We start from the raw sequence: 5,950 nt of genomic DNA on the forward strand, positions 1-5,950 counted from the left end.
AGCCATGTTGGTCAGTTTGTAACTGGTCTTTATTGGTTAAGAAAAGGCCGGTCATTAGTCAAAATAATAAGTGTACTCAGTAACTAATTGTGATGTTAAAAATAGCGAAGTACATTATTTTGTTACATTTGTACTTAAGTACAAGTAAAAGTACTGGCTTAAAAATAAAGTACAAGTACCCAGAAAAACTACTTAATTACAGTAACTTGAGTATTTGTAATACTGTTACTGCCACCCTTGGATATATGCAGTGCTTCCCCTGGATATGTGCAGTCCACCCCGGACACATGCAGTCCACCCTGGACATGCAGTCCACCCCTGGACACATGCAGTCCACCCTGGATATATGCAGTCCAGTGCAGTGAGGCATGCTCTGATCTGTACAATGGAGAAACCAAACAACTACTCCAAACACTGGCCTTCAATGTTTGTCAAAGTTTGTCTTCAAACAAGATGCTTATGTTTAAGGCAAAAGCTGTGACCTTGTTCAACATCCTGACACAGGATCATCACTTGATGGTGTCATAAACATTCCAATTTAAGACTAGTGGTTAAGGCCATAAAAACTCAGTGGACAAGACATGTCTCTGGTTCTCTTCCAGGCAGGTTTACACATAGTGGAGGTTCCATGGTGTAATGGTTAGCACTCTGGACTCTGACTCCAGCGATCTGAGTTCAAATCTCAGTGGAACCTTTTGTTTGGACAGTAATCCTGGTGTCCTATCTACACAGATCAGTCTATGGAGAAGTCCACAGTCTGTGCATTGTCCAGCTGTAGTCATTAATTACTGAAATAAATCAACCTTTTGATGATATTCTACTTTCCAGGTTCTTTCTTTAATTTGATGGTTATAACGACAACCAATGAACCACACATTCAGTAGGTCAGGAAATGAGAATTGTGAAAAGGTTCAATATTGAAGACACCTGGAGCACTCTAACCAGATAATGAACTCAAAACACTGCAAAGGCCTTTAAATGGTCTCAGTCTAGTTCTGTAGGCCTGCACAACCACAGGAAGACTGCTGACTTGACCGTTGCCCCAAAGACGACCATTGACACCTTGCACAAGGAGGCAAGACACAAAGAGGCTGGCTGTTCACAGAGCTCTTGTCCAAGCACATTACAGAGAGGGAAGGGGATTAGACAAGCAAGAGGGGAGTACAAAGTGTTCTGCCCAAACAGGGACTTGAACCCTGGACCCTCAGATTAAAAGTCTGATGCTTCCATACTTCACTAGTACACGTTCATGTAGAGTAGTGAGTCCTGATTGACTTGCATTGAGCATTTATACAAGGGGGATTAGCTCAAATGGTAGAGCGCTTCGCTTAGGCATAAGAAGGGGTCCGATTTTCTCGCTGTCGCACGCAAGGGAAAAAAGTTGAGGGAAAAATGTGGAGCCCCGCTGTGCGCGGACAAACGTTCTCGTGTAGCGTTATTGAGGCAATATCCTGTTCATTATAAAGGAGTTTAAGTGAAATATGAAACAACTCATCTGCTATGGGCTGGACTCGAACCCGTAGTCTGTGCCGTCGGCTGTGCGACAATGTATAGAGTTGTTGGAATGTTTAAATCCCACAATGTGCGTAAAATAATTAATGATTGATTTAGCTTAGTTTAGATATGTTTAAATATATTACAATATCAACATGTGTTTATTTAGTTTTTATTGCTTTAATATGCCCCGTCCAATGACTTGTGATGTTTACCTGTTTATGGTTTAATAATATGAACAATGAGCATTCAACGTGTTTTTGTGTGGGAGCTTCTTTGATAAAGATCAGAGTGAATCTTAAATGTTTATATGATTTATCAGAACAAATATAAACAAATACAAGTGAATACACACACACACACACTGCATACAGGACTATAAAATACTATTCAGCCCATTCACCCATGTGAAAATATATACAACATATACAGGTCAAATATTAGGTCAAATATTACACAATGTACAATTATACAATAACATTCAACAGCACTGCATAAAGACAGACAGGCTTGTTGATTTCAACATAAGAAAATTGCTTATATACAATATATACAGGCCAAACATTGTACAGTGTTTACTGTGGATGTTTTTGCTGGCGCAGCCACTCATCCAGAGACATTCCACTGGATGAACGCGAGCAAAATGTGGCATTACCATATCTACTGTGGCCAAACTCTGCTGTTTTAGGATGCCCACATTTGCTGCATGTGTTGAAGGTAACCCTTCTCACATGCTTCCTTTTTTGGACTCCACTCTCCTCCTCCAGAGCCCGCCGCCGCCTGTTCCTCTGAGTGAAACGGGACACAGTAGGAAGAGGAGCAGCAGACCGCAGGAAGAAGTGGAGCTGTGCCTGCACCGGATGCTGCAGTACCAGAAGCTGCCATCACCACTGGCACAGTCATGTTTGGGTTCAGAACTAACATGCCTAACCCAGCTGCTGAAACAGGCTGTGCAGTTTCTGATGCTGTGGGACCAGGTACTGTGGGCGCAGGTGTGATGGGGCGCTCCCTGATGCGCCGGCGACCAGGCCGCAGAGGAGGAGCCTGTCCTTCCTGATTTGGTGGAAGTACAAATGTGTGTCTTGGGCCTGATATGACTGGTGCTTCATCCAGTGGTTCCCTCGGAGCAGTAAGCGGGTTTGAGCCACAGGAATTGAGGCAGATGGAGCCGGTCCCTGATTAAGGACACTCAATTCCTGACTCTTCTGCCGCCGTTGAAACCTGAAAATACATCATTTTGCAGGATGCTGTCCTTCTCCATTACTGGACGTGGATGGGTGGGGTGGAGCAGAGGCCTGAGGACTGGTTGTCAAAGATGGGGGGCTCTTTTGAAGATCATGGCAGGGGTCATCCTCACAGAGCACTGACACTGTGATGTCCTCCATGATCTCCTCCTGAAATCCCTCATCTTGCAGGTCCTCGTCATTTATTTGCTCCACCAACCTGTCCTCCTCTTCAGGGTTCTGGACGCACTGGAGTCAATGTTTGCCTGTCTGGCTGTACAGATACTCCACCCCCAGCAATTCACCTACAAGAAAAAAACAAAAAGAAAGTGTTCTTAATATTTTGTCCAGAACATAAAAGGTTATACAGATAATGTTTCAAAATACAAAAATGTGGATTGATGAATAAATGATTTATATTGGTGTTAAATGAGTATTCTTGCCATATACTCCAGGAGGGCGGTAGCGCTCATCCCAGGGCTTCCCAAACACAACTCGGCTGAGCTGGTCCACAGCCTCTCGCAGGGCACTGCATATGATCGGATGGAAGAGGCTCCTTTTACAGCCTCTTCCATCCGATCTTCATTCCATCGCATCAAGCCTTCAGGAGATAGGCCTGAAAATGTGCATCACTGGCACTGGTTCCTAAAGGTTAAATAAATAGAAAAAAAGGGTCACACACGCGCAAGATATGTGCTACATTTGAGGTACTATGAGGTTACATGCAATAGAGTTATGTAAATACATGAAAAATATCATTATAACCAGAATTAATGAGGAAAAGTAATTAAATTAGTTTCTTGTGAGATAAGATCTGTTCTGACATCAGAAAAGGACTGTAATATTACTGTAGAATGTGACATTACTTTAAAGTAATGGAAACAGTTACAGTGCTTATAATACTTAAAGAGACACTGTAATCCATATGGGATACCTGGGATGAAGCGGTTCAAGTGGAGGTGGAAAGACTCCAGGGAGGTAGAGCCACGGGCACACCTGTAGCAGCACAGCTCCACACCACCTTTCTTCAGTGTCCCCTTCTTAATGTAGAGTGGGAAGTTCTCTGGGTCTTGGATACACAGTACATGTTTCTGCTGTTCTTTCCATATTTGCTGGATCCGATCATGGTCCAGTAGAGGAACTCCCAGAGTGTCCTTCCCATCCACACTGTCAAAGTGATCAATCAGTGATCCAATCAGGCTGGTGGTCTCCTCCATCCCTCTGGTCCTCCTGCGGCAGTGCAGTGCCAACTCCCTCCGGGTAATGCGAGCACTGAGTGCCTTTTCTGAGAGGTGGCCGGTCTTCTTTGCTGCTAGCTCCCCCTCCTTTGCACAGCGAAGAGCAGCGACATCCTCTGGATCCCATTCAAAGATGCACGTGGACAGACGTGCCATGAAGACTCCATAGAGTGGATGAGCCTCTGTTGTGACACCTGCAGCAAATCGGCGCATAAAATGCCAGATGTCAAGGCGCACTTCGAGGTCATCCCACTCTGAAAACATGGCCTTAACACGAGACTGGCCATGCTGACTGCAGCAGTCTCTGTCCACATACATCACTTTTGGGGGCATCTGTCCTGCCTCCCGATAGCGCTTCATCAGGCCAGCTGCCATGGCATCCAGATCCATGTCCCTCGCAGCTGTGAGCACAGAGACAAGGACTTGGCCGTGTTCATTTCCCACATTTGTGCACCAAGCAGCTGTCCCTGAAGCAGCCCCAGCGAGTTTCTTTGTGACCTATTTGGAAAAGGTCAAACAGAGTGTTTCATTATGCACGCAAACATATTTATATCTGGCCAACATTCTGTATAGGTAAAATGCTGTGATACCTTTTTAGTGGAGTCAATCTTGAGCACAGACCCAAAGACAGATGTAATTTTGGCCTTGACCTCATGCAGTCGCCCCAGAACATCCCTGGCGTATACAGCTAACAGCCACTTAGGTTTAGGTATGGCAGGTAAGGGAGGAGGCTCAAGGAACACAGGAGGCTGCACAAGGGAGGACTTTGCAAATGGCTCACAGGCAGTGAGGTACTGCAGTACACGCTGCGTCCATGCCTCACCATGTTGCTCCATCAACTTCTTGTGAAGCTGAGTCACACTGTTGCCCAATGTCCTCTCCCTCATCATCCTCACCACCCGGTTGTCACATGAGTATCTAATGAAAGACCAGTGTAATAACACAAATGCAGTTTTTGGTTAAACAATAACACAAATCAAAGCACCTAATAATGTTTGATCTTAATTATGACTTACCTGTATGTCAATAAAGCAGGAAACTGACTGCGGTGGCCCATATCCAGTTGTCCTAAGATGTCTTCGGACCAGGCTGGATACTTTTTTGTGCAGCGTTTGCACTCCAAGTACTCTGTTGCAAGGTCATACCACCGTCGATGTCTAAGACCTTGCGCACAGTACGATACAGTCCTGCCGCTGTTAGTCTGTGTTTACCACAGTCTGGGCGAACACAGACAAGAGGGAACTGCCACATCTTCAGCGGCATCCATAAAAAAAGGGGCCGACAGAAGAAGAGGTCAGGTGAGGCGGGCAGCTGACTGTGAATGAGAGGGGGCTGAGGAGGATGCCACCAAAGCTTCAGCTGGGGCACTAGCTCTGGCTTGCCAGTGTGTAGGTTGGCCTTGAAGAGGGTCTTACGGATCCACTCCTGCTGGAAAGGTGGAAGCTGATCCTTCCAGTGACGAGGGAGCTCAGTAGGTGGCTGATGATGTGGAGGGTCTGGTATTTTTACCACTAGAGGCGGACCAGCACGGGCCTCTGAATGAGCATGGCTGGAGCTTTTGAAGGAGAAATGCAGAAAAAAATAATATAAGGATGACTGTTGTATTTGATCGCAGTCCACATCTGCCTGCACAGCATACATTTGGACAAGCATTAATAGATTATGATTATAATTAATAGTTAGACATAAAAAAATAAGAGACCACTGTGGTTTCTTATTTTTTCCAGAGCTGTATTTGAAAAGGATTAGATGGAATAGAGCAAAGAAAATAAGTTGTGATGAATTTAGTATAAAGTAGTGATGCCCACAGACATGAAGCGTGCACACAGTTGCAGTGATGAAAAACAGTTACTGTGATCATTAAAACAATGAATCTCCTCCGTCCTGTTCAGGGGATTAGACAGATAGTGAGTGAGAAAAGCAAGTGATGTTAGTGAAAATGTTATCCAATGATTGTTTCTCAACGGGAAACACAAACTGAAAACACCAACACCT

At 44.9% G+C, this 5,950-nt stretch overlaps 1 non-coding gene across 1 annotated transcript; it reads left to right on the plus strand.

Moving 5' to 3' along the window:
- Window positions 1-622: 622 nt before the first annotated feature.
- On the plus strand, window positions 623-694 carry trnaq-cug (transfer RNA glutamine (anticodon CUG)). Its single transcript has one exon. It is a non-coding gene; the product is annotated as a tRNA-Gln (tRNA).
- The last annotated feature ends 5,256 nt before the right edge of the window (window positions 695-5,950 follow it).

Source organism: Parambassis ranga, unplaced genomic scaffold (genome assembly GCF_900634625.1).
Source record: "Parambassis ranga unplaced genomic scaffold, fParRan2.1 scaffold_27_arrow_ctg1, whole genome shotgun sequence".
Classification (NCBI taxonomy): Eukaryota; Metazoa; Chordata; class Actinopteri; family Ambassidae; genus Parambassis; species Parambassis ranga.